The sequence below is a fragment of the Podarcis cretensis genome, assembly GCF_951804945.1.
Source record: "Podarcis cretensis genome assembly, chromosome: 7".
NCBI lineage: Eukaryota > Metazoa > Chordata > Lepidosauria > Squamata > Lacertidae > Podarcis > Podarcis cretensis.
This window is the reverse complement of record NC_137176.1, coordinates 46529345-46554646: the sequence shown is the minus strand read 5'-3', so window position 1 is coordinate 46554646 and position 25302 is coordinate 46529345.

Here is a 25302-nt window from a genome sequence, read left to right as displayed (position 1 = left end):
TCTGTTGCTTGTTTGGACAAAATACTTTTGCAGCAGAAAGCCCAGCAAGGTCTTCTGGGAGACAAGGAGTCAGAACTGAGACAGCGCTGGATTAAGGAGAAAACACCAGTCCTATGGGCAGCTAGATTCTCTCTCCTCTTTGTTTAGGTGGTTCTGTTTTGGCTATATAAGCCATCACAGCTTGGAGAGTTGCAGCAGAGGGAATTAAGACCTCTGATTTGTCTTGTCTTCTTTCAAAATTGTTTTTCTTGTAGCTCTCCCCTGGAATTTAGATTTGAGATTTTGCAGGCACACAGATCCAAAATACAGTGCAAGACATGCTTCCCACACATCTGCATAAAAACAGAAGGGCAAACAATACTTTAAAATGTGAGACAAAACTACACAATGTTATGCACATAGTTCAGAGGGAACTGTTAGGCAAAGGATATGCTAATCAGAAATAAATAGTTAAACCAATTAATGGGGTGGGTGGGGAAGAATACACTCATATTGCATGAATGTACATTTTACATGCATTTATCAGTTTACATACATTTGCTAACCTATGTTCTGATGGGTGTGTTCCAAAGTTTTCTAAAACATGGGGTTGTCTCCAACGCTATCTCAGCTCTAAGAAGACTCATTGACATTAGTGAATGTGATGACCTTGGGTTCATTAACTTCAATGTGTTTACTCTGAGTAGGACTAGCATTGGCTACAACCCATAGATTCTTTTTATCAGCTAGAACTCATAGATCTTTCCTGACAAGTAACATGCTTGACAAATAACCCTGTTTTGCAATTTTCTCTTGTGCTCAATGCTTTGTTCTGACAGACGACAACCAAATGTCACCACTTGTGACGGTGACAACAATGGTAAAATAAAGCAAAACAAAAGAAGACTTGATTGGCCTTGGATGAATATTTCTGCCCACAATTCAGTATTGGCTTGCAAATTAAAAGCAACAAGACAAAAATTAAGTGCACAGTGCTAAACAAAACATACCAGTGAACCCTCCCAATACACATTCATTAAAAGAGCAAAATAAATACCAGTACAACAACAAAATGAGTGAAAGCATCCAGCAAAGAGGAAAATAACAAGACCTAGGGCCAAGGTAGAATGTGACCTTAAATGTGTGAATGCAGTTAATGTACATGTTTTTGTTGTGTAAGTAGCAGCCACAAAGAAACCTGAACAGTTTTGGGGTCATGCGGGTGAGAAGAAGAGTTTAACTCTTTCTCTCTCTGCCATGATCCCATCAAAAACCAGTTATCAGAAGCCAGGGATGCCAATGTTTCCCTTGAAATGCAAATAGTAGCATACGATAAGCATTTTCCCCCAGGACTGTGGTAGAAAGAGAAAAACCTAAATTCTCTTCTCCACCTGCCTCCAATAGTTCCTAGGTTGCTTAGACTTCCCTGCAGCCATTTACAAAGCTAAAAACATGCATATTAACTGCATTTCTGTAACAGGTTGATGCGAAAGCTGGATAAGAACCCAGGAAGCTGGATAGGAACCTTCTCCTGAGTCAGACCATTGCCCCATCTTGCTCAGGTTTGCCTAAACTGACTGGAAGTGCGTCTCCAAGGTTTCAGGCAGGAGGACTGAACTTGGGACGTTCTGCATACAATGCAGATACTCTACCACTGAGCCTCGGCCCTTCCCACAGCCATTAACCTCCTGGATGACCCCAATATTTTTACGTAGATGTTAAACAGTACAGAGGATGAAATAGAAGCAAGTGGAACTGAATAGCACAAATACCGGGTTGCAGGGAAATAGTCCCAAAGGATAACATTTAGCAATCTGATTCTCACTCTAATCAGATATCCAGAATGCCATGGTTTATGGTAGCTAAGCAGGGGAAATAAGAGATTTACCGAAGATTGGAAGAAATATATGAACTATATGAAGAGCAACTGTAATCAACAAATTACGCTAGTAGGACTACAAGAAGCTTTGTAAGGATGAATATATGAAATAGTGTAAAGAAGAGAATGAAGAGAGATATTAGTTATGATATTTAAATGTAATAATGAAAGTAAGAAATGTAAATAAAGTGAAAAAGATTGGAAAATTTTCAGACGTGATTGTATAAGATATAAAAGTATGTTTAATAATGGTTGAAAATGTTATGCTAAAAAAACCAAATAAATAAATAAATAAATAAATAAATAAATAAGGGAAATAAAACAGCAGCAGCAGCAGCAGCAGCAGCAACAACAACATCAACAAAAGGCATGGGAAATGTGTATTCAGAAGCTGAACTCAAGGAAAGAGCAAAACTGAGAGTTTTGAGCTGCCACCAACCATTTGACTTCACGCACAAGGAAGGAGCCATTGAAACTACCAAGTCCTTGCCATGATACTGTAAAGTCATACAAAAATATATCACCAAAGGCAACTACTCCCGAGTAAGGAGTGTGGACAAGCAAACAAATAAATCAGAGAAGAAGTCTTTTTCTTTCAGTCAATCATGTATTAGTAGAAACAACATCAACTCGTAAACCAACACCCGGACACTGTTCCGGTACAACCAGTGTTTCTTCCCACAAAGGGGCTTAATCAGTGAGCTGTACAATGGAGTCTACTCTAGACAATATACAATCAATAGTTTTTTTTAGACAAATGGGCAAATCTGTCCCTTTGTGCATTTCTCCCATAGGAAGAAGAGAAAGAGGCTATGCAGCCTTCTTTTTGTCAGCCTTCGTTTCATGACACATGATACAGCTGTGTCATGAAAATCCTCTTTGCTGCAGGGTTCCCGGGGAGGTGGAGCTCTCACTCCCAAATATAGCCCCTTCATTCAATACTTACAAACTTCCCCATCCTTTACTTTGGTGGTAAACATGAATGTGCTCAAAAACTGGAAAGTCTCTTTCCTTAGCCGCTTCATTAAGTTGGAACACATTAGTTTGTAATAAGGCAACCTTTCTTTGTTCAGTTACAGTGGGTGATGTCATGTTAGGCTAATGTTATTGACTAATATCACATATTTGCCTCCATCATGCATAATACATTATGAACTCATTTTAACAGCCTTTCTATAATGCAGTCTTCTTAATGCAATGGGTAGCATATACTTGGTTATATTTTATAAGCTTCTTAAAACATAAAAACATTGAATTTACTGGAACATGAACTAATCTAGATCATTAGTGTACGACTAGAGAGTCATGGAAGTTTTTAAGAAAATCAATGCCTACTGGCCACAATCCAACATACAGTTCAGTCTAATTCTATGCTGGATATGTCTGTTACGTATGTCAGATTTCTTCTTTACCAGAATTCCTGCATAAATCATTTCAAATCCTATAAAAATGAAAATGCATTTTAAAATTAGAGATATGCCTCATATTTTTGTTAATGTTTTGATTTCATCAGAGAAGCCCTTGCAAAAGTTCTTAAATAACATGGCAAGAATTGACTGGGCTGAAACTTGGCCATTTTCACACAGGGCCAGCTCTGCCATTAGGTAGAATGAGGCGATCGCCTTGGCAGATGCTGGGCAAAGCGGAGTGGTGGTGAGGTGCTGGAGGACACCACTGCATGAATTGTGCAGGCTGCTATGCACCCACTAGGCTAGTTTCCTGCCCTCAGGACACTGTTGTGAGCCGAGGACCCTCCACCCGCAAAGGATTATAATAAGACACACAGACACGTTATTTTAGGTTAATGGGCAAAATTAGGCAACAACTTTTATTGGTTACAGCATGTGAGTAGTATTGGCTTAGGCATTGGATGAAACAGCAATACAGGACTTCACCACACACAGCCAGGAGTCATATCAGGGTTAACAACCAGTGGGAGGAGCTTGTTGATGCAAATACAACTGGAAGCAACCCCATGACATCACCGGGGATTGTGCCATGGCCCTAGCCACTAGCAGGGCATTGGACAGGATCTACGACCACCGGATTCCTTTAACGGAATACCCAAAAGAGGAGGGGTAGATGATGGCGCATACCCAATCCTCCAACACAGCACACATATTCCAATGCCTAACCGCCAATACCAGAAAGTTGTGACGAATTGCTACGAGGTAGGCTAAAAAAGCCAAGAGGCTGGTGCCAATTTGCCAAATGGATAAAAAAGTCCTACCAGGCCCCTTGGGCAACCAAGGCAACCAACCGAAGTCCATAGCAAGGTCAATACGCAAAAGAAGCTGACCTAAGAGGGAGGGAGGGTGGGAGATCTGAAGGAAGCAGGAACAGACTGAGAGAAGAGGGCTGCTGTGGCTGTTTAAACACATTTAGCCCCGCCCACCAGCCAGCCTTATTGGTTGGTTTAGAGGCTTGGCCGCGGCAGCAGAACCAATCAGGAGCAGGGAGCCGAATACGGCTCCCTGTCCCCGCGGGAGGCTGCTCCTGTTCACAACCCCTCCCCTCCGGGAGGAGAGGCTTTGTCTCCACCAGTGTTGAAATAAGATTCAAATGCCATCCTGATAAACCTCTGCATGTGAATGGGTGGCGGCAGACGTTTTTCTTCACCTTGGGCTAAATTCTAAGCGTGTGCAGTGGCCCCAGGAGTTACTTTGTATTGGTATTTGAAACTTTTAATAATTTTTTCCATGTTTTTAAGTCACTCTGTCCTCCCTCAGATTTGATCATGTTTTAGGTTCTGAACCACTCTGTATGAAATGAAACCATGCTTCCCTCCATTCACTATAATGAGAAATCTAAAAATGGTTATAACTCTCACCCCTTTTGGTTGAAGCTGATGAAATTTAGAGGAACAAGTGCCCCTTCAGAGTGGATTACACTTACCAAGTTGCCGACAAGTAAATCCATGACATTTACTTTATAAGTAGAAAGGATTCATTATTCTCCCTTAAGGGTGCGAGCAGGGGTTTCCCTCTCTTGCTGTTTGTTATCTTAAAATAATTAAGCAGTGTCTGAGTGGCGTGCATACCTGCGCCCTGCATGCTTTAAAAAACTTTGCAGCTTCACACTGGCCTTTCTTTCCAGTGGTTGTTTTTATCCTCTTACGCCATGCAATTTGGGCAGTCTAGAATGCTGCCCGCAGGATTCGAAAGAGCTCGGGGTTTGTTTGTTTTTTGTTGAAAGCTTAAACGAAGCTTCTAGCTTTTAAAAAATAAACAGCCACTATGTTTTAACAAATAACCATCCAGGTGCTCTTCAGTGCTTCAGAGACAGCATTTTGGGCAGCCTCACTTTTTGCAAAGCCCATGAGCCTAGAGAAACACACACACACACACACACACACACACACACACACACGGTATATTGTAGAAAAGTACAGAATCAGAATTACAGAGTGACAAGAGGCTTTGTGGGGTCCTCAGTTTGACTTAGGGTGTTACTGACATCATGCTTCAATGCCAGGCCGCATCATCATATCCCAGCCCCCACAGAGCCAATGAAAACCCCTTCAAAATACAGGTGAGGGGCTGTCTCACATGATGGATCTTAAATCTCCTTTTCTTGTGAGACAGACCCTAACACTCTACTCCATGTACTCTTTGTTATAAGTACTCTTTGTCCATGTACTCTTTGTTATAAAAATCAGAGAAGCTCTACTGTGAGGCAATCATGCAGGGAACACATGCTTAAGACAATATCAAAGAGTAAGTTACAAGAAAGGAGATTGCCAGGTTTTTATCTGGAAGTTTTGTGCTGTGGAGTGGAATAGTGGGTGGTGAGCCAGAGGGATTAGCGGGGATGGGGTTGGGCATTTAAAGCACTTTTAAAGCACCCCACAAGGATTCTGGGAACTGTAGTTTGTCAAGGGGGCTGGAAATTGCAATTCTATGAGATTCCAGGATTCGGTGTGTGTGTGTGTAGATGGAATGAGGCATTGCTCCATTGAAATGTATGGGATTTAAGCACCCAGTTAAATAAAAGAGTGAGACTTGGCTGCATCTAATATTCTTGGATTGCGCCTTTATGAGGCATGAATCACTACTTTACAGTGTGTAATCCAAGACCCTTATGATACAATTAAGTTTTTTTGGTTAATATTTACAGTGAAGTTAAAAACACACACATACTGCAGACATCTGTGCCAAATATTCTGTGGATGTTATTGCTAATTGGATGCAAGTAATTTGGATATCCACATCAATAATGCGTTTCTCACACACAGTTTCATTCTGGCTCCTCCAAAGAGGTTTCCTGGATGACAATCCTGTACACTTTTTGGCTGTTTAAGTCCTCCTGAAAGAAATAAAATTTAAGCAGACTAACCGGGAGTTGGATTGCAGTCTTTGTGCTTCCTGAGGAAGCTCCCAAACACAAATCTAATAGGAGAAAAACCCTTAAATATTTTTATTTATCTCTCTGTCTATAACCCTTTACCAGCATTGTCCCCAGAGAGAAGATAAGCATTATAAATATAGGGATAGGAAAAGCATTGTTATTGGCAGCCATTTCCTTTTGACAGAATTAGATATTTGTCTTCGCAAGAGATCCATAGGGTATCTGTCTGCTTGACAGAAAGTTTTGGAGCCTGGAAAAATGACTAGTACTAAAATTCAAAAGACTGCCAGCTTCAAATGCTTTTGTGACAAAGTGTGATTTGAAGCAAGATTCAATTGGCACACAGGATGGTGCAAATTGCTGCAGTAACAGTTCTCCTGATGTAACAACTCTTGCCTTCCAGAACTGACCTGGCTCGCCTGCTTAGGACATAATGGTTCAACTCAAAACAATTTCATGTTTCCTCTAAGGCTGAGCACAGGTGTTCATTTGTTTTAAGGAAGCGAAGCATCTTCTTGATGGTTGTTCAAACCAGCTATAGGCAAGACAGACTTGCTGTAAGGGAATTTATTTTTTGGCCTGAACTGTGTGGAAAGTATGTGCCGTGCAGAGCAATCTTGCATATGCCTACTCAGAAGCAAAGCCCACTGAGCTCAGTGGGACATACTCCCAGGTAAGTGTGTATAGAATTGCAGCCTTTGTGTCCAAGAGGAAAAAAACAAAACCAGAAAGACAAAATGGTTCTTCATACTTTGTATGCTTTGCACACTCACAGGAGATGCATAGTCTCCAATAGAAACAAATAACCTTGCTTCTGCTTACCAACTCTCTTAAGTCTTCCTTTTAAAGGGCTAAATTACTGCTAATACAATTCAGTAGGATCCATTCACTCTCGAAGCACCTTTTCCTCCACTTCTGATTCCATGGGACACCAGCTGTGGGAGATAAGTCCTAATTGCTCTGTTTAAAGAATGAGGCAGTAGGCATGCCAGACTGAAGAAGGATCAGGGATTCTTCATTAAGCCTTGGAACACAGTTTACCCAATTAACATTGAATCAGTTCCAATCTATTATCATGCTATTTGTTTAAGCCCTTTATAACAAGATACTGGGATAATGTGTGATGGCAAGATAAGTGTAGAATCTCAAGTAGTATTTTTCTGGGTTCTCCTCCACAAAGAGTACAAAACTTCTGTTATTCTATGAGGATGAAAATTCTATAGCTCAAACGGAAAGAGAATTAGGAAGAGAAAGTGAACTGGAATCTAGGGCTTTTGACAAAAGGTACTTTTGTGAGGGCCTGGGAGTTGGAGTGACTCGCTGTTTCGTTGAGAAGAGTGAGGAAGGGGAGAGAGAGATCACTGCTTCCTTCTGTCATGCCCCATTCTTCCATTCTTCTGCCCTAGGAGTCTTCATAAAGGGAGCTACTGATAGAAAAATTGTGAACGGATTTCTGGTCTTTTGAGTCTAGATACAAAAAAGGCTGTGGTTTTCTAGTTATTACTTTCTGTAGCTTTAGGGCTCTTTTGGGCAAGAGAGTGATACATTTACAAAGCTGTGCTCCAAATGAGGAACTGGCTTCAGGAGGGTAGTCGAAGGGACAGATAATGCATTCAGAATAATGGGGGCAACAAATGGACTCTCCATTTGTAAAATTTCATGGGTCTTTCGCCACTAAAATTGCAATATTTACTTAAACATTATATAAACAGTATAAGCAAAAGTATGTACAGTAGTCACCAGCATATTCGGTTCTGTCCACATGCTATAGATTAAATTGCTTAATTTTGATTGCCTGAAATTACTAAGCATAAATGTTATGTGTGAGTCAGACCTTGAGGACAATAAAACCAAACCAATGCATCACTGCTCTTTTCTCAGACATAAATTTCATGCTAATTGAAGTTTCGAGCTACTCAGCTGAAGCCAAGGTCTCAAAGTGGCTGGTGAAGTCAATCATTATAAAGCTTGTTAGTATGGTGGCCCTCTGGGTATTGTTTAACTGGAATCAAAACATAAATGTACAAACCCCCAGCAGTGTCTGCCTCGTGGTGCTTAAATCTCTCCTGCGTTCTTGCTATTTGGCATCTGATGGTAGCCAACCAAGCAGCAAGAGAAAATCCTCAATGCTAGATAGTCAGAACACAGGTTCTCTTGAGGCAAGTGGGGAATGTCAAACTGTGAACAAATGGTTAAGTTTCTCAAGAAATCCACATATGAATGTCGCCAGAATTGGCTAATGGAATCAGAAAAATAAATAAATAAATAAATAAATAAATAAATAAATAAATAAATGGTGTGCCTAGCCAAAGAAGCTTTTGCATAATTTACAGGGCCAGGCAATCCAATTTCTCAGAAGTCCTACCAACTTCAATAGAGCTTACTTCCAGGTAAGTGGGGTTAAAATTGTAGCCTTAACCATACATGGATGTAGAGTAATAGGAATAAATGGGAGTTATCTGGCCCGCCAGATGCTGCTGGATTACAACTCCCATCATCCCTGACCATTGGCCATACTGGCTGGGGCTGTTGGGAGTTAGTAGCCCCAAAACATCTGGAGGCTTACTTGTTAGCCTACTCCAAAAGAGGTCTGGGGGGAAACATGGGGAAAAGCATATATGATGTTTTCATTTTGTATTTTTATGTTGTGCACCACCCTGTGATCTTCAGATGAAGGATGGTATACAATTTTAATAAAGAATAATAGTACATAATATCATTCTGCAGTCTATAGAAATAAACCACAGAAAAAGTTTGTATTAGCACCTCTCTTTACAAAATAGGCATCTGTTTTGGATTTAATATGGCAGTCAACATTTACTTTTCCTTCGTAAGTGCAATTTGTATACGGATATTTTTATATATTTAGATGTGATATTTACTTCAAATTCCAGGTCCTCCAGCAAGCTTCTAATGGCACATGACTCTGAAGAGTAATTTAAGCTACCGATTACAAAGAAGAGGTTCAGTTAATAAGTAGCTCTCATTTTGGTACACCTGTGAACATTATTCCCTGTCACTTTATCCCATCGTTATTTCCTTTCCAATATTACAAACATCTGTTCATGCCATCCCATTGAATCCAAGGGACTATCATTGCTGTGCCTGAATGCATAAAACTGTCTCTAAAGCAGAGCTTTTCGGAATTACAGCCCAGAACAAATGAAAAGAGAAAAAGGAATGTGCAGATATTTGACTGCCATTTGTTACTGAACTCCTTGTAAAATGAGACAAGTATCGCATACCGTAAATCAAAGCAAAAACAGAAACAATGAAATATTTAAATACTGCACCATCTGTGCTAAAGCAGCAGGGAATATCATGAAATGGCACGGACTCTAAAGGCAGCGATACACTACAAATAGTTCCACACTATGCATGTAGGCTGGAGTTGACTGAGGGTGTTGAAGAGCAATTTTGCTCTCATAACTGGGGTTGACTGCTGTAAAACCCCTATTGCTGGTGGAACATCATGCCAAACATGAGCGTAGCCAGGATTTAAGTGTGTGTGTGTGTGTGTGTGTGTGTGTGTGTGTGTGTGTGGAAGGTAGCTAGGATTTATGTTAGTGGAGCAGGACATCCCACATGTCATCATCCTCTGTCTGGCTCTGTCTAGCAGATTTGGAATGAAATGTCTCAATAACAGTTTTTAAAATTACTTTCTTTTGACCCCAAGTGCTCAGAAAAATCTGTCAAAATCTTCTACAATTTCTACTTCTATTTTTATTTATTTACTTGATGGGGTGGGCAGCTGCATCCGTTGCCCCCTGGCTACGCCCATGATGGCAAAGTGGTTAAACACACACACACACACACACACACACACACACACACACACAGGATTTTGATGTGGCAATTCTTTTGTGGATGGAGGAAGACTGATAACTGGTGTAACATAGTGGTTAAGGGAATGAGCTCCTGATCTGGAAGTCCCTGGTTTGAATCTCTCATCTGCCACAAACTCACCTTCTGACCTTGGAGAAGCCTCAGTCCTTCATGTGGGAATGTGGGAAAAGTAGTAGACTTGCTTTACAGAATTTTAAGCATCACACACACATGAAGCACAGTGATATATAAATACTATGTACTCCACCCGCTGCCACTGCCCCATGCCAGTTTGAGGAAAAAGTAGAAGTAGAAGACTTGATTGATTGATTGATTATTTACTTGTTGGTGCTGTGGGTTAAACCACAGAGCCTAGGACTTGCCGATCAGAAGGTCGGCGGTTCGAATCCCCGTGACGGGGTGAGCTCCTTGCTCCTGCCAACCTAGCAGTTCAAAAGCACATCAAAGTGCAAGTAGATAAATAGGTACTGCTCCGGCGGAAAGGTAAACAGCGTTTCCGTGCACTGCTCTGGTTCGCCAGAAGCGGCTTAGTCATGCTGGCTACATGACCCGGAAGCTGTACGCGGGCTCCCTCGGCAATGGTAAGGGATGCTGGGAGTTCTAATTCAGCAACATCTGGAGGGCATCCTCTCGCCTACCCCTCAAGAAATTGTGAGTTGAAAGTCTTCAAGCCACCACCAGTTTCCTGCATTTTCTAACCCAGAGGCATGAATCAGATAATATAACTAGCTGTAAAACAGTTATTGAAACTTTAAATTAGAGTTGGATGATAATTGGATCCAATTAGAATTGGACTGATAAAAACTAATTGATTTTTGAGAATGTTTGAATTAACTTCTCTTTAATTGTTTTGATTTTTTTATTACTAATGTGGCTAAATTGTGAGCAAGTGCTCTGAATGTTGTAATCTGAGGACCTCTTGCAGTTTTTATAAATATTAGTGATGTTGCTGTAAAAGATAGTTATGTGGCAGCAGAGATTGTGATAGCAGTAGACATAACTAATAACATCCTGAAGCATAGTGCAAATTTTGGATTTTTGTTGGTGCCCTGCTCAACTGAATGGAAAGGATAGCTTAACTTTCTAATCCTAAAAGACAAATGAGACTGATACAACCTCCTTTAGTAGCAGTAAGAATAACAATCTGTACATGGGCCCTGAGCTGATGGTGCTTAATGCTCTCTGTTCTTTCAAACTCTCAGGCACCCTCTTTGTCTTTCTCTAGGGTAAATCCTGATACAGTGGTACCTTGGGTTACATACGCTTCAGATTACATACACTTCAGGTTACACACTCCGCTAACCCAGAAATAGTGCTTTAGGTTAAGAACTTTGCTTCAGGATAAGAATGGAAATTGGGCTCCGGCGGCATGGCAGCAGCAGGAGGCCCCATTAGCTAAAGTGATGCTTCAGGTTAAGAACACTTTCAGGTTAAGAACGGACCTCCGGAACGAATTAAGTGCTTAACCGGAGGTACCACTGTATAAGGGTTGAAAAATGATCGTGAAGGTTTTATATTGTCACCACCACAGTCGTACTTGTAGTAGATCCATTGGAATCAAATCCATTGATTTCAATGGGTCTTTCCTCTGTATTCTCTGTATATATACAATGTGGTGGAGTGGTTAGAGGGCTGGACTAGAACCTGGGAGACTAGAGTTCAAATCCCCACACAGCCATGAAGCGCACATTGTGACGTTGGGCCTGTCACTGTGTCTCAGCCTAATCTACCTCACAGGGTTATTGTGAGGATAAAAAGGATAGGAGGAAAAGTGTGTATGTCACCTTGCGCTCTTTCGAGAGAAGGCGGAATATCAATGTTACAATATATTAAATAAAAAGTGAATTACTGTTATGCTCCTTGGTTATTCTTACTAATTCCACTGACTGCTTTTATCTTTTATCTTTATTTGTGGTGGTTTCATGGACAATCCTATGCCAAGATCTGCTGGGATGGGCAGCTTAGGATACTGGAAAATGTCTCTTCAATCTGCTGATTCCTCGCTCAGCCAGGGTTATGTCCCCAACCCCAGCTTAGCCAAAGAGGTGCCTGGGTAACTTGCTCAGCTGGGGATCGGCTAGCTGAGCCGAGGTTGCTGCAAATCTCCCTAAAGGGGGCATTCTGGTGGTGTAGAAGTGGCAGGACTAGGGGAGGGGGAATTTGTCTGGATCCTATGTCTGTATAGCCTGGCAACTAGGCATAGAACACTCTTTGAAAGGCTTGTTTTCCTTGCCAGGCTTAGGAAGAGCAGCAACAGTAACCCTGTGGTTGAATGGGACTTCCACTGGGGGGAAAAATGCTTATTATTATTTTTCTGTGCATCATAATCAAAGATGGGAAGCTAAATTCCTATTGAGAGCAAAGAACCCACCGAACCTGCCCTTAGAATGTGTGATAAAGGCAAAGGGACCCCTGGCCGTTAGGTCCAGTCACGGACGACTCTGGGGTTGTGGCGCTCATCTCGCTTTATTGGCCAAGGGAGCCGGCGTACAGCTTCCGGGTCATGTGGCCAGCATGACTAAGTCGCTTCTGGTGAACCAGAGCAGTGCACGGAAATGCCGTTTACCTTCTCGCCGGAGCGGTACCTATTTATCTACTTGCGCTTTGACATGCTTTTGAACAGCTAGGTTGGCAGGAGCAGGGACCAAGGAATGGGAGCTCACCCTGTCATGGGGATTCGAACCACCGACCTTCTGATTGGCAAGTCCTAGGCTCTGTGGTTTAACCCACAGTGCCACCCGTGTCCCAGAATGTGCCATAGGCCCTTACTTATTAAGTAGCCCTGGATTGTGATACTGTAACACTTGAGTTAAGCCTATGAGGAAAAGTATCTTATCACAGGAAATTCTCTCGCTTTTCACACATTTCCAGGCTTTTCAATTTATATCACACTTTGATGATGTGTCTTTGTTGCCTCCCCCCCCCTCCAATGTTAAATATAAATGGAGGGGTAGGGAGCCTTGCTAGCTTTGTCAGTTCGGTGGACTTGCCTGAAGATGATAGATTTCCCTGGCTTAACCTCTAAGATTTATCTAAATACCTATTACTGAAATGTTTAAACCTCTCCAATCAGCATCATTCGAAATATCATGGCTCTGCCAACTATGGGAAGCTGCAGGTCTAGGTCCACAGATGGCATAAATTGGCATGGCGCCACCAATTTAGGTGATTTGCATAAGCTGACCTCGTGCATAATTGTGACTTGTCACAGGCAAGTCTCAGATGGTTAGAGGTTTGTGAGATAGACTGGAATGGGATTGAACTTTGTCATGGAATACATTGCTACCATATGCTGCTCAGTGATGAAACATTGGATCTGAAGTCCCCCTGTTTAAGTGAACACAAAAGTAGTCTATTATGCTTCTATTGCAGAAATATATCCACCTTGTGGAGAAGCAGATGCAGTCCAGAAATCAAAGCAATTTAGAAAAAGGCACCTTTCCATTCACCTGATTTGAAACACATGTTATTTTACTATACCTTTATGTATGGCTTATTTGATAGGTCTTTTCTGCTGAGCGACATCTGCAAAAACATATAAATAGACTTATGTTTTAGGTACTAATGCCCAAAGTGCAAATTCCTGAGATTAAAGGTGTGTGAGTATAACTGTTTGACCTGGATTATAGTAGCAGATGTTTTGAAAATACAATTTTAAAGTTGCTTTCCTCAGTTCAGTCTGGAAAATATCTGAGATCAGGGCTTTGAAGCAGGATACTAAATGGTGCTCCTCTCTGTTGGTCAAGTAGATTTGCAGTAAGGATAGGTATGGGGAGGTTTGTATTTTGTGTAAATCATCGGTTTGGTACCCAGGTCTGCATCTGCATTGATTTCATCCAGACTTTGGGACCATATTCTTCCCAACAGAAGTTCAGAGAGAAGCAAAATGACTTTGTTATTGTATAAAGTGTGCAATTGTAGCTCCTCCTTCCGAAATTAGATTTGTTGCAAGAAGATCAAAGCAGAGGAAGAAACATTTTGGCAAAGAGGGAAGTAGACTTGAGTTTCTTTCAAATATGCAAAAAGTGCCCATCCATTTAGTAACTGGATGCATGGGGTTGCAGTTGCATTTTGCAGTTTTGAATAGCTGTGAAGCAGGGCTTGTAGTTCATCTGCAGACTGACATTATTTACATTCTTCTGGTGGGATTACCAAGTTATTTTTGCCCTCTGAGGACAGGGCTTCTTCTTCTTCTTCTTCCTCTTTTTCTTCTTCTTCTTCTTCCTCTTCCTCTTCCTCTTCCTCTTCTTCAAAAAGTCTGTGTAAGACATAGAGGGTGAACACTGAATGCAGTTACTGTGAGTTAAATCTATGTTTTTATTTCTATGGGAAATAGAAAGGGACCTGCCCTTTACTGGAATGTGATCCCCAACAACTCTTCACTGGGGTAATGTGGCCCTTTCCCTAATACAGCTTGCCTTTCCCTGGTGTAAATGCTTCTTGTAAAAAGAATGCAGTTCAGTATGAGGACTGATTTATACCATACTGCTGAAATTTCAGGATGTATGTTCAGCTGAGTAGCTATATTGTTACTGTATGTTGGTAGGTCTTGAGGATGTGGACAAGGTGCAATTTGTTGTTGTTTAGTCGTTTAGTCGTGTCCGACTCTTTGTGAGCCCATGGACCAGAGCACGCCAGGCACTCCTGTCTCCCACTGCCTCCCACAGTTTGGTCAGACTCATGTTTGTAGCTTCGAGAACACTGTCCAACCATTTACCATGCAATTTACCATGGTATCAATATGGCTTTCAGAGCAGTGTTTACTCCATGGAGTGTCCAAAGGGAACCAATAGCTGGAACAAATAGCTGGAGCTCACAGCATGGTGTAGGCAGGGACATCTGGTAAGACAGAAATAGTACTTAGTGGGTGAGCTTGCCTTATATATGTGTCAGCACATTTTAGACATTGTTTTTTTGGCCAGCTACTAGACCTCCTTTGCCAGTAATGTAGGTCAGCAAATGAAGCTTGGAAAGTTGAGTAATGACTAGTGAAATTATGTTCTAGCTTTGCTGTCTTAGAAAGGATATTATGCCTTCTAAGACACTGAAGATCACCAAATTTGCAAAGGCCAGGAGTCCACAAATAGAGTGTTGCCACCAGGGTTTTCCTGGGAGGATCAGGAACAATATGCTTTAAAACATGTGCTCCAAAGGTGAGCTCCCGTTGCTCTGTCCCAGCTTCTGCAAACCTAGCAGTTTGAAAGAATACCAGTGCAAGTAGATAAATAGGTACCACTGCAGCGGGAAGGTAAACGGCGTTTCCATGCGCTCTGGTTTCTGGCACGGTGTTCTGTTGCGCCAGAAGCTGTTTAGTCATGCTGGCCACATGACCTGGAAAGCTGTCTGTGGACAAATGCTGGCTCCCTCAGCCTGAAAGCGAGATGAGCGTCCCAACCCCATAGTCGCCTTTGACTGGACTTAACAGTCCAGGGATTCTTTACCTTTACCTTTAACCTTTTTTTAAAAACCCACAATGCTAAAATATTACAACTGTTCATTTGTATTGTATCTGGTTTTGTTCTGGGTCTCTGGAAATCTCTGACTAGTTCTGGTCATTATCACTGCCTTGGAAAACAGCTATAGTTGGTGCAGCAGGGAGGTCGGTACACCAAAAGGAATCCTGTACTGCCCCTATTTCCCAACTTCCAGAACATCCACTCAGAAAACTGGGTCTTCCCAATAGGATGCCTGGTGCAAACTAATGACTTCCTAAAACAGGCCCATCTGCTTCATCCAATCAAGTCTCTGTCACACATGCCAGGTCAAGTCCTCCATGCACAATCAGGTCGTGGATGGCAGTGGTCTTATTCATCATTGACCTGGCATTGCACAGCAGCACTTTCAGGTCATGTGGATTTCCCTTGCTGATTCCAGTATCCTTCCAGTCAGGACCAGACCCAGAGGCAGGGATAGTCCTCAAACAATGACTAAGCCTGCCTCCTTGGTAATGACATGGTCTGGTCTTAGCGTAACTCCTCCTCCTACACATAATCACTGAGATCGGATGTCCCAGTTTTTCTGCCCCTGTGGAACCTGCCCCAGCCATTCTGTTGTCTGAGGCCCACCTCCAGGCAGCCCTGACCCTTTCCCTTTAAAAAGCAAAATACACGACTTCCGGGTTGGCGCCTCTGGCAATGGCGGAGTTCCTCCGATTGGGAGGAACTTGCTCCGTGGAAATCAGGGTCTGACCGCCACGGCGAAGGCGGAGACCCACTAAAATCACAGGCGGGAGAAGCTTGTGAACGTGGGATTCGGCTGGCACCCTTTGCGTCTCCCCTGCTCGCGGGGAAACCCAGTTTGGGGGATCCGGAGCGACGTGGGGTGAGTGGCGCGGTGCTTCGAATTGACTGCTTTTTTCACGGAGTGAAGCCGCATTGCTGTTGCTGGAGAGCGCTGACTTTTTCCTCTGGACAATTTGACTTTAAACAACTACCTGTGAGTAGAACGGAAAATTGGATTTACAAAAGTCTTAATTTGGTACCGAAACGGGAAGGTTTCAAACAGGAAGTCTGCCTTCCCCTTTTGTAAATAGATTGAAGCAAAGAAGTTGCAATCTAAGGTCTTGGAAAGCCTTATGTAAAGGATTAAACTTCCATCGATTAAAATCATTAAACCCCCCTTGGAAGCAGGAGAAGAGGGGGGAAATTTTGGATCGTGTAAGCCTGCAGGAGAGAGTGATAAAAATTAAATTACCACTGCTCTGAACCTGGAAACGGACTGCCAGTAGATGGATGTTTTGGGAGAGTTCATTGACTGTGAATAAAACATGTTGACAGTTAGTTAAATAAGAGAAATATATTGTTTCCACTGTCCACTTCTGCGTTTAAAAAGGAGGAAAAGTAACTGAAAATTGAAACTAACTTTACTTTTTGAACTGTGCTTGAAAGGATTGATACAAGTGGAGACTGTTTCCCTCTAGAGGGAGCTTTGGAAACTGTTACAAGAGTGGAGCTGGGAAATCTCCAGCTGCAGGATAAGAACTGTGAGAATCAGGGTTTGACCTTGGATCATTTATGAATGTCGAAAGGAGAAGCCTTAGTGAATGCATTTTGTAAGATAAGCTATTTGTTGGAACAGCTTCATAAGAAGACCGATGTTATGACTACTAAAATTGATAACTTGGGACAAAAAGCGATTAATCTGGGACAAAAAGTGAGCACCAATACAGAAATTATTCAGGATTTGGTACAGGAATTTACTTCAGCAGAACAAATTGTGGAGAAGGAGAAAGTTGTTGTTGTCGAACCTAAAGTAATACAAGTGGGAGCCTCAGCCTTACAGAGGCAAATTGAGGACTATAAGTTGAGGCCTTTTATGATTGAACCTAGAAAAAGTCAGATTTTGAGGATTGGAGCCCGGCCTGGTCTGGAGAAGGAAAGCTGGAAAGATCCCTCCATGCAGGGATTAACTGACTTTTGGGACATGGACTTGGGTCAGGAGGAGACTGGAGTTCTGGGGGCCTTTGGACTTGGAGGAATCTTGAAACATGTCCTGAAATACTTTATGGATCTTAGCTTTAACTATGGAAATCTGGCTGACCTGTCGAGAAGGAATAAAAAATATTGTTAGGTCGGAGTTTCCCCGAGATCTGCTCTATAGCATCAAAGAATATGAAGAAGACCTGCAGAAGGGACTTGGAAAAGAGTTAAGAGCCTCGGACATAAGATCTCCAGGTTGATGGACTGTATGAAGTTGACGGAAGTGACTGGCAGAGTCCGAGACCAGGGAGAGGAGATGGTGGAAGAGGATTGAAAAATTTAAAGTCTGTATATAGAAATACTGTAAAATTAATGAGTGATAGAAAAATGTTGGAATGAAATTTTATGGCCTTAGTAGAAATGTTACAAGGAGTTAAGCTTAAATATGTATATTAGTTTTAATGGAAATAAGATTAAAAATATGTTAAGACATTTATATGACAGAAAATAGAGAAAGATGGAAAGGAATTGCTGAAACAATTAATAGAAGTGGAATACAAAAAGGGAGGTGAGAGGAGGTCGATGAAACAAGGGAATGAAAGATAGAGTATGGAAAAGGTATGATGTATGCTTTTAAATTGTTTTTGTTTTGTTTTGTTTTGTTTATTGTGTTTAGTTTAATGTGTTAAGGTTGTGTTTTGTATTGTTTATATATTGTATTGTTTTCTCTTTTTCTTGTTTTCTTTCTCCTGTCTTTTTTCTTTTCTTTCTTTTTTGTAAGCTTTAAAAGTAATAAATATTATTTTAAAAAAAATAAAATAAAAAGCAAAATACAAACTATACAATAACCTAACAAAAGAGTAAAAGTAAAAACAAAGCAAAAAACAATTATGCTAAAATTAAACTAACCCCAGCCCCAACTGAATATTTGTCCCACCCCAAACAGAGAGAAAGATAAAAAATTAAATAATAATAATTATTATTTGAGGCCCACTAGAGCCTCAAACTACTATGGACTGAACCTGGAATGTCAAGTGTCAAGATTAGGTTTGGGTTGGCAGGCTCTGATGGAGTAGAGGGATGAAATGGTGTGGAGCAGGGGCTAAACTGTGGGAGCCTGAGTTGGAGGATAGGGTAGCAGGGATGGTAGCTCTCTACTCTGACCTTCCTGTATTGAGTGGGGAGGTCTGAATGGGGCTTCTAACTGCATTCAGCTGAGCATGTCTATCACAATCAGGGATCTAGGAAATGCAGACTTCCCAATTCCACGGACAGGGTGGGGTGGGGATTTTGGGAGCCGCACTGATGCCTGCATGCCCATTTCCCCCCATACTTTGTGATTAAAGAACAGATAAGCAGTGCAAATTATACCTTAGCATTTCATATTTGACAGTGCTTTGCCACCACAACCTTTGAATATTTTCATACCTGGGATTTGATGGATCTGCAGGTAGGAAGGCTAAAATAAACCTTATTTATATTTTGTTTATCTTCAGTTATCCATCCCTGAAACAACCACACTTTGATCCTAGATGCAGGTACTTAGGATTAAAGCTGAGAAAGCAAGAGAGAAGTATTGATGCAGATTCACTCAATGCTGTTGAATTAAATTCATATAAGGGGGCAAATTTTATCTTGGTTAAACATGACTTTTTCAGTGGGGTAGTACAGTACGAAGCAGATTTATGCACAGGTCCTGAGGCAGAGGGCCTTCTCAGTAGTGGTGTCCTCTCTGTGGAACGCCCTCCCCTCAGATGTCAAGGAAATAAACAACTATCTGACTTTCAGAAGACACCTGAAGGCAGCCCTGTTTAGGGAAGTTTTTAATGTTTGATGTTTTTATCATGTTTTTACTATTCTGCTGGGAGCCACCCAGAGTGGCTGGGGAAACCTAGCCAGATGGGCAGGTTGCTATTGTTGTTGTTGTTGTTCATAGAATCATAGAGTTGGAAGAGACCACAAGGGCCATCGAGTCCAACCCCCTGCCAACAAGTTGTTGTTGTTGTTGTTTCAGTGAGACTTGTTCCTAGTTACTTAGGAGCTTGGATGTGAGGTGAAAATCACAGGGCAGTTGACTATAAAAACACAAAACCACATACCCCCACTTGCCCCTTTTTCCCTGGATGATAAGGAACCATTCATGAGCATTCTTTGGGTTCAGTCAGTCAACTAGCTACAAATCCACCTAACAGTCATCTCACCCAGCTCATATTTTACCAGCTTTTCTGCAATGTCATTGGGAGTGCTTGAAGGTATGTAGCAAAGGTGCCAGGTGAGCCTCCTTGGGGAGGGCATTCAACAAGCGGGGAGCCATCGCAGAAAAGGCTGGATGGTATAAGAGAGGGCACCATTTTGACCAGGCTTTGCCTACCTGCTGCCCTCCATATGTTTTTAACTGCAACTCCCTCCAGCTCCAGACAGCACAGCTGTGCTAATTGGCAAAGGCCGATCTTGTCCTATGCCTCAGGCAGCAAAATGTATCTGGGGTCAGCCTTGTTAAAGAAAATTCTGTTCTTTTGAATCTCATTTAAAGAAAGAAAGAAACATGAGCAGAGAGGAGAAACGTGAAATATCACATTCACTTCATTTGGGGCAAGTTAATGAACAGAACACGTTATTGACCCCTCTTCACCCCCCAAAGCAATCAGTGATAATTTGCAGGTAGAGTAATCAATATTCAAGAGCAGCCGTTGTTGACACAACTAATAACATTGATTTTCTGACCTTTCTTAACTTTGCTCCATTTTTCAGAGCAGAGTAGTTGTTTTCTAACATGAAAGGTACATATGCGCACAGACACACACCCACACCCTCTAAAATGTCATGCTGCTATAGGCACTGTGCCTTTCTGTGCTCCACCCATTTGCATAAAACAGCAGTGGCGGCAGCAAGACCGAAAGGGATGCTCCACGGAATCTGTGGATACTGTAGTCTATGCAGTGCAGCACACATCACACAGAGCAGGAATAGGCATCTTACTGAATTTGGACTCGTCTGGAAAACCATGTCGTGGGGCTCAATTTTACCAGCTTATAACATCAATTTTTCATTCACACTTTGCTTGCCCTGTGCTTTCTAGGCAAAAATCCAAATAATAATAATAATAATAATAATAATAATAATAATAATAATTTATACCCCACCCTCCCCAGCCAAGGCCGGGCTCGGGGCGGCTAACAAGCAATAATAAAAACAAGTTGAATGAATACAACTGAAAAACAAAATTAAAATACAACATTAAAATATTGAAACATTAAAATATTAAAATGTAGCCTCATCGCAGGAGGAGAAAGGAAAAGAAAGAGGGGGAGGGAATCAAATTGGCTCCAAGCCAAACAGTTTTCTATTTACCCTGCTGCTTTCCCTGGGAAAGCTCACTTTTTATCACCGAATCAGAGCAAATATCTATCCATGGAAAACCTGACTGATGGTTGTTCTGATTCAGCAGTAAAGACCAGGTTTTCCCTGGAGAAAGCAGCTGGAGAAGCAGAAGTGTGGATGAGCCCCTGGTTCATTTATATGCCCCCTTTCCAAACAAGTGCTGGGTTAAACAGTCAAAGCTGAGAGGTGGTCTCCTCTGATGCTGTAGCAGCAAGTGGAGCACTGTTGCTAATGTGTTGGGCATGTAGCTTTGTTTCCTAGCACCATTGCGATTGATGGTGGTGCCAACAATGGTAAATGTCAAGGCAGTCACTTTCTTGCAGGACCAGAACTTACAGCTGGATGGTGTCTTGACATCTTGAGCAGCCTCTCAAGAGGACTGCCATTCCAGGGCAGTTGGAGAGAGCCCATCCCCTCCTCCCAGCAGCTTGACAAGGAAGAGCCAATGCTAAAACCCTCAATACATTGACAGGGAGCAGCACCTGCAAGGTAAGACGAATTTGCAGCCATTCATTTTTCAGCCCTCACTTGTTTGTCGAGGTAGTCGAAATCTGTAGGGTAACCAGCCTCATATAAATAGCATGCTTGAGTGGAATGAATGTATGAAGGGGTTAATGTCATAGAGTAAGCTGTCCTGCCGGGCTTAGCCTATACCACTTCCCCTCCACCTTGGGAGGAAATGGGAAACCAAGTCTTTTGTTGTACTCTGTCTATATGTGAGCTCAGTATGTGAGGAGCTCTGAACTTGTTGCTCCAGCTCAGCCGCATGGTTTCGACCAGGCTCTTTTGTATCAGACAAGAATAGAGCCTGAAATTAGTGTTTTTGTATACCGTTTAGGAACTCTTACCATTTTGTAACCAAGCAACATTTTACTGCATGTGCAACTTTTCCTGACTGCTGTATGGAAAAGCACATGAATTTGACCTAAGAATTTTGTAAGTACATCATTTTATAACTTAGCAAACGTGCACTCACTCTGTATGCTAGGGAAGAGGAACATTTTAAAATTTACTGAAAGGGCACATTTTAAAGGTTTTACAGCCTGTATTTTCATGCTTTTTCTTTCTCTGCTGGGCTTCCCTCACCAAAGAGTATTTGCCTCAAACTTGGGTCTTAGTTTCCAGGATTCTAACAGAATCCTGAAAGCAGTCCTGGCTTCTATAATTCCATAATATTAGGGAAAGTTTGTGAAGTCACCTTTTGATTATAGTGGATATGTAGCTTAACAAATGGGAATAGCTTGTGAACTTTTTTTTTTAAAAAAAAGCCTGGTATTGAAGGTGTGGGAAAGATAATACATATTATAAATGTGTGTGCACTGGCAGAAACCAGCGCTTGAGTCCAGATCAATAATTCTGTTTGGTAGTATAAAGCTAAGCTTCATGTTAACAAACAGAAGCACTGGTGGTACAGAAACAGCTGTGAATAATTTCATGGCTGCTTTAGTAGCATCCTAATTTTTCCCTATCTCCCGAACCTTCACTACTTCTGTTGCAACATTCATGCCCCCTTTTGACTTTATTATAACTGTTAACAGAGTTATTTATTTATTTCCCTGGAAAGACAATTACAGGGTTTCATACACAGGTAATGAATGCCAAGGAGGAGTTTTTATATTTCATATTTTAGGAAACTGAATTTGTTTGAACAGACGAATGAGCACAAAAGTGCAACTAGATACTTGTCTACTCAGAAGTAAGTCTGTGGAAGCACTGGCTGCGGGTGGCTGGTTTGAACTATGCACTTAAGAGTATTACAATTTGGGCATGCAAGTTAATGAAGGTGCTGCCCATGTCAAATCATTTGCTGTCTGGCATTGTCATTTTGGGGGGTGATGGAGCATGCTTCCTCCTCCTGAATCCTAACAGCTTGCTGCTGTGCAGGATCATTTCCCCTGACTTCCAATACAGCACAGTGATGTCAGGCGAGGACAGTTGTGCTCTGTTGCAAAGAGCACTGAGTAGGCACAGATTTCAAACCATTACACTAAGGTTTTGCTGAAGCAGAAGCCATGATTGCTGCTCTGTATTTGGTGGGTCTGGTCTACCATGGAGAGTCCAATAGTCCCGCCTGCTTGTGGGACCAGATCACGGTAATAGCTGCAGCAACTGGAATTAACAGCTGTTCTCTAAAAGTGAGCAGTGAATACATCTATTCTTCTGGAATTCACTTCCTGCAGTTTATTTCCTTTAAGCAACTCTCCGATAAGGGTTTGGCTCAGCTCTAGGAATACACATCATCTTTCATTCAATAAAGAGCCTTACAGGGCAGGATCACAGACTGAGAAACAGCAAGCATTTGCTTTCAGTCCAGCTTTCAATTCTTTCTCTAATAAAGAAGAAAACTGCAAGGGGGAAGAACAAAGGTATTCATGAGAGAACACATTAATATATTCCCTCAGCACTGGCTGTGTCAGCTCTGTGAACAAAGTCCCAGTTTTAGCATCATACAGGAAAAAAAATAGAGAAGCCCTGGTATATTGGTAGCATTACAAAGGCACTGTTAAGATTTTATAGCTACATCCACTGTACCTGCAGTAGCATTATCCGATTCATGAATGATCACCCCCAAAAATGAAACCTAAGTAACTCCACTACCTTAGATTTGCCCCAGAAATTTATTTGACCAGCTAAGGAATTGGTGGGTTCAATTATATGGGAATTTTCTTGACCGATGATTTTCAAAGTCCTCATTCTTGCAAACTCTTTGTATGTCAGGCCATTACAGAAGATTCTGGTGAGATTCCAAGGATGTTTTCTCAGTGCACATAAATTAACATTTGGGCCCTACAAACCTGGTAAAGTGATAGGCTGGCTCTCACACCATACCCTAGGTGTTAAGTTCAACTAAACTTGGATGTAATCCTAAGGATACAACTAACCCAGTGCGCTAGTGGGCACCAGCACAAAGATTCCTGCAAGGACATTGGGGCTTCCCATCTTCCCCACCCTACCTCACCCTCAATCCACTCTGGAGGGTCAAGAGAAGACCCAGAACAACACATGTAAGGCTAAGAGGGAGATAATTTCATTTGGCGAGCAGAAATGCTTCCACTGATGGAATGATCAAGTGATGTTGAATTCTACCCTTAATCTCACTTAGGTGGGAGTAAGCTCCATTGAATTCAATAGAACAGGAGTGGACCTTGGTAATATGGTGCCCTGTGCAAGGCCTATATTTGATCTCCCCAGCCCCTGTGGTGCCTTCCCCAAAACCAGGTAAGGGAGGCGCAGGGCATTGGGAAGAAAGTGTAAGGCTCTGGCAGGGTCCTATAGCCCTCCCACCTCCTTTCCAAAGCTGGGCAAGTGCTAACTAGACTTTGGGAAGGAGGAAGGGGGCCTCTGGGACCCCGTCAAACCCCTTACGCCTCCTTCCCAAAGCCCAGCACTTACTAGGCTTTGGGAGGGCGTCCCTTTGGCCCCTGTACCCTGTGTTGAGGAACCAGTTGGGTTGCCCTAAATCCACCTCTACAGATGATCTTACCCTTGAGTAGGTGCGGTTAGGATTGCAGTCTTAGTCTGAATCCTTTAGAGGTTGTTTCTTTTCTTAAGAGTAAGCATTATAAATAAGTGGGTCAAATCGAAACAAATTACTGGAAATGTGTCGGAATCACATATGGAATTCTCACCTCAATGGGACTTAATATGTGTATTACATGTTTCAGAATACCAGTTGATGAAACTCACTCGTCTTTTTGTATTTGTTCTCTGGTTTGACAATGATGAAAATGACTACTTTTCACGGCTGGCATAAAATGAATAATTTACTTTAAATCATTTTTCATTTTTATCAATTTTCCAGTTATATTAATCACACATTCCACTTAATGACTTATGGCTAGTATATTAAATATTCTTCAAATAAATATACTAGCTTGCCCCACTATAAATTATATTTCCATTTTAAATTTTATAGGTCTTTCTTTCCTACCTCAGTATGTATGATTTATAACTTGCTTAATTGGTTCAATGAAATTATCCTCTGCTAATTAGGAACTGGAGTAGCTGTTCTTGACATTAGAATGATATATAGCTACAAACAAACCCCACTGTTCATAGGTGCACTTTCTGGCATTTGAGTTTTTGGCATCTTAAATATTTTGTTAAACCAAATTTAATCTTTGTGCAGTCTTGATGAGTTTGCAGCGGAATACATATCATTGAATTGCTGACTGATTTATCACAAGTACCTTAAAAAGATATAATTGTGTCAGAACTAAAACTATTTAGGGTTGTCTCCAATGCTGGTGCTAATCAAAGCAAACTCACTGAAATAAATGGACATGGCTGCCTTAGCTCCATTAATTTGAATACAGGTGAAACTCGGAAAATTAGAATATCGTGGAGAAGTTCATTTATTTCAGTAATTCAACTTAAAAGGTGAAACTAATATATGAAATGGACTCATGACATGCAAAGTGAGATACGTCAAGCCTTTATTTGTGATAATTG